Source organism: Megalobrama amblycephala, linkage group LG5, assembly GCF_018812025.1.
Source record: "Megalobrama amblycephala isolate DHTTF-2021 linkage group LG5, ASM1881202v1, whole genome shotgun sequence".
NCBI lineage: Eukaryota > Metazoa > Chordata > Actinopteri > Cypriniformes > Xenocyprididae > Megalobrama > Megalobrama amblycephala.
Genome location: NC_063048.1, coordinates 16,302,598 through 16,309,717, shown reverse-complemented (window position 1 = coordinate 16,309,717; position 7,120 = coordinate 16,302,598).

Here is a 7,120-nt window from a genome sequence, read left to right as displayed (position 1 = left end):
ATTTGGCATGTTCACTCATGTGTCTTGCTCTGGGGTTTGCTCTGTACACACTTTGCAGTTCCATTTGCCTTCTCAGCATGCATTTGGGCCATTAATATGTATTTACACATTTGCTGGTTTTCACTTTTAGTAAGTTGTAGTTTTTTGATGTCAGGATGATTAGTTCCTCTATTTAAAATTATTTAGTTGGTTGTTACTGTTGACATGTTTCATGTTGAGGTTTCAGTGTTGTGTTGAGGTCCATACATAACATTTTAAGGAATGTTGGGTGTGTACAGTATGTTGCACAAATCGTGGTCATTTTTATGACAAGCATCTCTCATAGAAAACATTAGATGATGGTTATAATATTGATTGTAAAATTTAGGACTATGCAAATGAAGGGAACAATTTGCATATTGAAGTTTTTTTTTTTTTAATTTAACTTTAGAAATAACAACGTTAATTCAAGCTCTATTTGACCCTATGAACCAGCCAGGGTTAGGTCTGTTGTATTTCCCTACATCAAACAATTTTTGTAACGCCTCGCATTCAATAATCGCAAAGAGCTTTTTTGTTTTGTTACTTCTGATAAGAAACAAAGTCTCTGCTTTCAGATTCTGTCAATTTTAACATGAAATTCAAACAATGAATGGTGTTTTTGAGGCTCTTAAATGTGACGTGACAGATCGCTGTAGTGCCTCAGTTCAAGCAGCAGTGCGAAGGGCGAGTCTTTTCTTCCATATAAATACAGGCGAAAGCATGGAAAAACATACATAAACATCAGAAGGGATGCTGAAAGATACAATACAACTTTACTGAAATGTATCATGTCTTATGTAATCGCTCAACCAGTGTTTAAACCGCAGAAAGACGTCAATAAAACAGCTTGTGAACAATGTCACTTGATGTTGCATTTACCTCAGGAAAGTTATCCAATGTTCACATTTCGGTAGTTAGTTATTAAAAACACTATAAAGAGGAACTTATTTACAGTTCGTTATATATTTATGTTTGAATAAATTTGCCATGAAGACAAGTGCTTATGAAAACTACCTTATGTGCACTGTAGTTAGGCTGAGTTATACAAACATTTCAGTTTTGATTTGAGTGTAATTTTATCTAAAAAAAATAAAAATAATAATAATAAAAATAAAAAAAAAACAGTTGAATATGATAGCTGTCTCAGTTTCACTCAGTTTGGACTTTGTTTTCCTGCTTGCACCATTTCTCGCCACTAGATTGTTGTCATGGATTTTGATTTGAGTCATCACTGTCAGCTGTGTGTCATTAATCACCTAATTTACAGTTATAAAGTCAGAATTCTGAGATATGAACTCGCAATTGCATGATATAAAGTCACAGTTTCGTGATATAAAGTCAGAATTGCGATATATAAACTCGAAATTGCGTGATATAAAGTCAGAATTCTGAGCTATAAAGTCGCAATTGCGTGTTCCCATTCAGTGGGTCACGTTCGACGTACGTCGGACAGACCGACGAATAGGAATCTCGCTAGAGAGGCCAATCTACTTCGAGTGTAACTAAACGAGCCAATGCACATTGGCATGCAATCATATGCATCAGCTGCTTGCCTCGCAGCGCGGGTATATAATGAGCAGCAGGTGCGTTGCATCTTCAGCTTTTCGCTTCGGAGCCAAACTTCTGCAACAGTGTGAAGAAAGCTACTGAAAGCACGAGTGTTGGAAAACGAGTCAGCTCTTCGAGACATCTCTTTGTTGCGGTGCAGGCGGACAGCGCAGCAGCGGGGCCGATTTTCTCCTTTGTTTTTCCTTTTGCCTTTTTATTTTGAGCAAGAAGCTGTAGTCAGCGTGAAGGCCGTTCTCATGGCTGGTGAAACGGTGCGCCTAGAGCGCTAAAAAGCTGTTGTTACAGCTGGTAAGAGAGCGCCTTCAAGGAGAGTGCACACGACAGGCTGCACATTTCCCTGTCTGTATTGCAGCGGCTTTTCCCCTGCGTGCTTCAGCACCTAAAAGAGTCAGTCCTTGAAAGAGCTTACACAAGTAGTTCGCGTCTTTTTAAAGATGTCGTTCTACTTGTGTGTTTCTGGATGCGGTCGTTACCTGGCGCCTCGGGATGGTCACCAACGCTGTATCGCGTGCTTGGGCTTAAGGCACGCTGAGGCGGCGTTTGTGGACGAGTCATGTACCCATTGTGGGAAGATGACCGTCGCGGAGTTGCGGTCGAGACTCCACTTCCTGCAAAGGGGTGGAGTCCCGGTCCCGACGCCTCGTTCCAATCCTCCTCAGAGGGTTGCTTCGGGCGGCGGGGCTGGTGACTTGAGGATCACGGTGAGCGCGTTTCCTTCGGGGAACCAACCCCCTAGGAACCCTCACCCCTCTTGCACTCCGCAGCCAGTAGAGCTGCCGGGGGAACGCGGTGGACCACCCCAGAGGTGTGTACCATCCGTATCCTTCGGAGCTCCCCAAGATGACCGGATGTCGACCGCTGCATCGGAGGGTGAGCCTGACGCTTCTGGGGATGACGATTCGGCGCAGCTGCCTCCCTCGGGAGTGACAACTGTGCCCGATTCAGACCCGGAAATGATGGCTATGCTTTCCCGGGCCGCCAACAGGGTCGGGCTCGTGTGGAATCCTCCACCGTGTCCCGAGCCCTCAAGGTTGGATGATTGGTATCTCGGGGTGGCAAGGGCTGGTTCTCAGCCCCCCACCCCAGTGCCTTTCTTCCCGGAGGTGCATGAAGAGCTCACTGGCACGTGGACGGCACCTTTTACTGCCCGAAGCCGTGTCGGTGGGTCCTCCTCCCTCACCACCCTTGATGGTGGAGCGGCTAAGGGTTATACGCGCATACCCCCTGTGGAACGGGCCGTTGCTATGCAACTGTGCCCTAACTCCACCTGGCGGGGGGAGCCGTCTCTCCCTTCCCGGGCCTGTAAGTACTCGTCGGATCTTACCGGGAAGGCTTATCAGGCCTGTGGGGAAGCCGCTTCCGCCTTACACGCTATGGCGTTGTTGCAGGTCCATCAGGCCAAGGCACTGAAGGACCTGCACGAGGGTGGTCATGATCCGCAAGTTCTGCAAGAACTTCGTGCCGCGACGGACCTCGCGCTTCGAGCGACGAAGGTTACGGCGCGGTCAGTGGGTCGTGCGATGTCCACCATGGTGGTCCAGGAACGCCATCTCTGGCTGTGTCTCGTGGACATGAGGGATACCGACAAGGTCAGGTTTCTTAATTCCCCCGTGTCCCAGACCGGCCTTTTCGGTGACGCGGTCGAGAACTTTGCCCAACAGTTCTCGGCTGTACAAAAGCAGTCAGAGGCCATCAGTCACATCCTGCCGAGGCGGTCAGCTGCTGCACCTCCACTCCGCCCCCGCTCCCACACCCCAGCAGCAGCAGCCTCCATCCAAGCGGCGTCGTGGAGCCGGTCGCGGACGGGGTGCCCAGCCCGTCCAGCCACCCCCTAAGAAGAAGGGTGGCAAGGCCAAGTCCAAGCGGCCCTAGGACGGGCGACCCGGAGATGGATGGGACTGCTCTTCAGGAGGTGGTGACCGCACCGCTCCCTCCCCCGGAGGAGGGCCGGGTGGAGAATCCTTTGTTTCCCCTTTTTGTTCCGCCGCTGGCTCAACGGCCAGCGGTACCCAAATTTTCAATAAAAGAGCAGTTTCCTCTATCTCCGGGTCTGAAGAGGGCTCGGAGAGCAGTGGGAGGGCTAGAACCTCACCACTCTCATCCACCTCTTCTGTCGCCAGCGGACAGCAGCGAGCAGCAGGTAGGCAAAACCTCGACTGCTCCCTCTGTCCACCCGTGGAAGCAGGTAAGTGTTGCACAGCACACTGTGACCCCGCTTCGGGCCGCCTCACACAGAGAGCCTCCCGGGCCGAATATGATACCCGCCTGCCCCGCGGCGGGTACGCCGGTGGTCCCCTTGGTGCCGCTTGTGCGGTCTCTGGGAGCCTGGCTAGCGCTCCCCAGTCCGTCTCGCTGGCTCCTTCGGACCATCAGGCTCGGCTATGCGATTCAGTTCGCCCGGCACCCCCCCAAGTTCAGGGGCATCCTCTTCACTACAGTGAAAGATGCCGATGCCCCTGTTCTGCGTGCGGAGATCGCAGTCCTACTGGCGAAGGACGCGATAGAGCCGGTCCCTCCAGCCGATTTGAGGTCGGGGTTCTACAGCCCCTACTTCATTGTACCCAAGAAAAGCGGCGGGTTACGACCGATCTTGGACCTGCGAGTTTTGAATCGGAGCCTCCACAAGCTACCATTCAAAATGCTCATGCAGAAACGCATTTTCGAGTGCATCCGTCCCCGAGATTGGTTTGCAGCGATCGACCTGAAGGACGCGTACTTCCATGTTTCGATTCTTCCGCGACACAGGCCATTCCTGAGATTCGCGTTCGAAGGTCGAGCATATCAGTACAGAGTCCTACCCTTCGGGCTGGCCCTGTCTCCCCGTGTCTTCACGAAAGTCGTGGAGGGAGCCCTTGTTCCCATGAGAGAACAGGGTGTTCGCATTTTCAACTATCTAGACGACTGGCTCATTCTAGCACAGTCTCGGGATCAGTTGTGCGAACACAGGGACTTGGTGCTCAGTCACCTCAGCCAGTTGGGGCTTCGGGTCAACTGGGAAAAGAGCAAACTCACCCCAGTGCAGAGGATCTCTTTTCTCGGTATGGAGTTGGATTCGGTCGAACAGATAGCACACCTCACAGAGGAACGTGCTCGGTCGGTGTTGAACTGCCTGAATACGTTCAACGGCAGGACAGCGGTCCCACTGAAGTTCTTTCAGAGGCTCCTGGGGCATATGGCGGCTGCAGCGGCTGTAACACCGCTCGGTCTGCTTCATATGAGACCGCCTCAAAGGCCTGCTTCGGGGCAAGCATGTACTGGTCCGTACGGACAACACTGCGACCGTTGCGTACATCAACCGTCAAGGTGGTCTACGCTCCCGTCGCATGCCGCAACTCGCCCGCCATCTCCTCCTGTGGAGTCGGAAGCATCTGAGGTCGCTTCGCGCCATTCATGTTCCCGGTGTGCTCAACCGTGTGGCCGACGAGCTATCACGAGCTGCACTGCCAGGAGAGTGGCGACTCCACCCCCAGGTGGTTCAGCTGATCTGGAGAGAGTTCGGAGAGGCTCAGGTAGACCTGTTTGCCTCACCAGAAACCTCCCACTGCCAGTTGTTTTACTCTCTGACCGGGGGAACACTCGGGACAGACGCACTGGCACACAGCTGGCCCCGGGGCCTGCGCAAATATGCGTTTCCCCCAGTGAGCCTACTTGCACAGACCCTGTGCAAAGTCAGGGAGGACGAGGAGCAGGTCTTGTTAGTTGCGCCCTACTGGCCCAACCGGACCTGGTTCCCAGAACTCTCACTCCTCGCGACAGCCCCTCCCTGGCCCATCCCTCTGAGGAAAGACCTTCTTTCTCAGAGACGGGGCACTCTTTGGCACCCGCGTCCAGACCTCTGGAAACTCCATGTCTGGTCCCTGGACGGGACGCGGAGGTTCTAGGTGACTTACCCCCGAGGTACTTAACTCCATCACTTCGGCTCGTGCACTGTCTACGAGACGTGCTTATGCCTCGAAGTGGAACCTGTTCTTCGAGTGGTGCTCTTCTCGCCGAGAAGACCCCCGAAGATGCTCGATCGGTGTCGTGCTTTCCTTCTTGCAGCAAGGGTTGGAGCGTAGGCTGTCCCCCTCCACCCTCAAAGTCCATTCGGCTGCTATCTCCGCTTACCACGACCACATAGATGGCAAATCTGTTGGTCAGCACGACCTGGTCGTCAGGTTCCTTAGGGGGGCGAGACGGTTAAATCCTCCTCGTCCCCCTTCCATACCCTCTTGGGACCTTACTCTGGTGCTCAGAGCACTCCAGATTGCTCCCTTTGAGCCTTTGCTGTCAGCAGACTTAAAGATTCTGTCTATGAAGACTTTGCTGCTGGTGGCATTTGCCTCCATCAAGAGGGTAGGGGACCTGCAGTCATTTTCGGTCGACGAATCGTGCCTAGAGTTCGGGCCGGGTGACAGCCACGTGGTACTGAGACCCCGGCCTGGCTATGTGCCCAAGGTTCCTACCACTCCCTTCAGGGATCAGGTGGTGAGCCTGCAAGCGCTGCCCTCGGAGGAGGCAGACCCAGCCCTGGCTTTGCTCTGTCCAGTTCGCGCCTTGCGACTGTTACGGAGGCCAGCAGAAGGGAAAGGCTGTCTCCAAGCAGAGGATGGCCCGCTGGATAGTGGATGCCATCGCCCTGGCTTACCAAGCTCAGGGCGTGCCCTGCCCGCTCAGGTTGCATGCTCACTCCACGAGAGGTGTAGCATCCTCCTGGGCGCTGGCTCGTGGCGCCTCGCTAACAGACATTTGTAGAGCTGCGGGCTGGGCGACACCTAACACGTTCGCTAGATACTATAGCCTTCGTGTCGAGCCGGTCTCCTCCCGTGTTCTCGCCACAGGTCAGAGGCACGGAGAGGCCCCGGCTTAGTGTCGGCTTGCTGCGCTACATGCGCTTCTATTCTCCAGAGAGTCCCTTCGGGCAGACCCTGTTGAGTCCTCCGGTTACCCCTCGGCAGCCGACGTGGCGGAGTGTCTGGCGCCAGGCCTATATTCCGTTGGATCCTTGAGAACCGGATTTAGGCTGGGTTCCATATGTGTGACCCTACGGGGATCCCATATGGGTTTTTCCACGGTTGCTCCTAAACGAAGCCCGTGTCTTTCCCTCTGGGAGAACCCATCTCTCATCGAGTGGAGTCACCCCAGTTCTTCCATATGTTGTACAACCTACAAGGTTAGTCCATATGTACTTATCCATATAACTCCTTCGGGGAAGGATATGGCTTCCGCAGCGTTCCTTATCTCATGTAAGGCGACGCTTTCCCAGCGTTATCCAATTGTCTCACTGAGTGGGTTTTGGGAACAACAGTGATCGACCCTCTCTGTGTGAGCTCGGTCCCACCGTCCTTAGGCAAGGGGGTTCAGGTGGCTCACAACAGAGCGCTGGAAGAGGGCAGCTCCTGTGGCGCTTTGGTAGGGATTCCTATTCGTCGGTCTGTCCGACGTACGTCGAACGTGACCGACTGAATGGGAACGTCTCGGTTACAAAGGTAACCCTGAAGGAGGGAACGGAGACGTACGTCCCGTCGCCACAGGCGTTGTCCTGCTGATG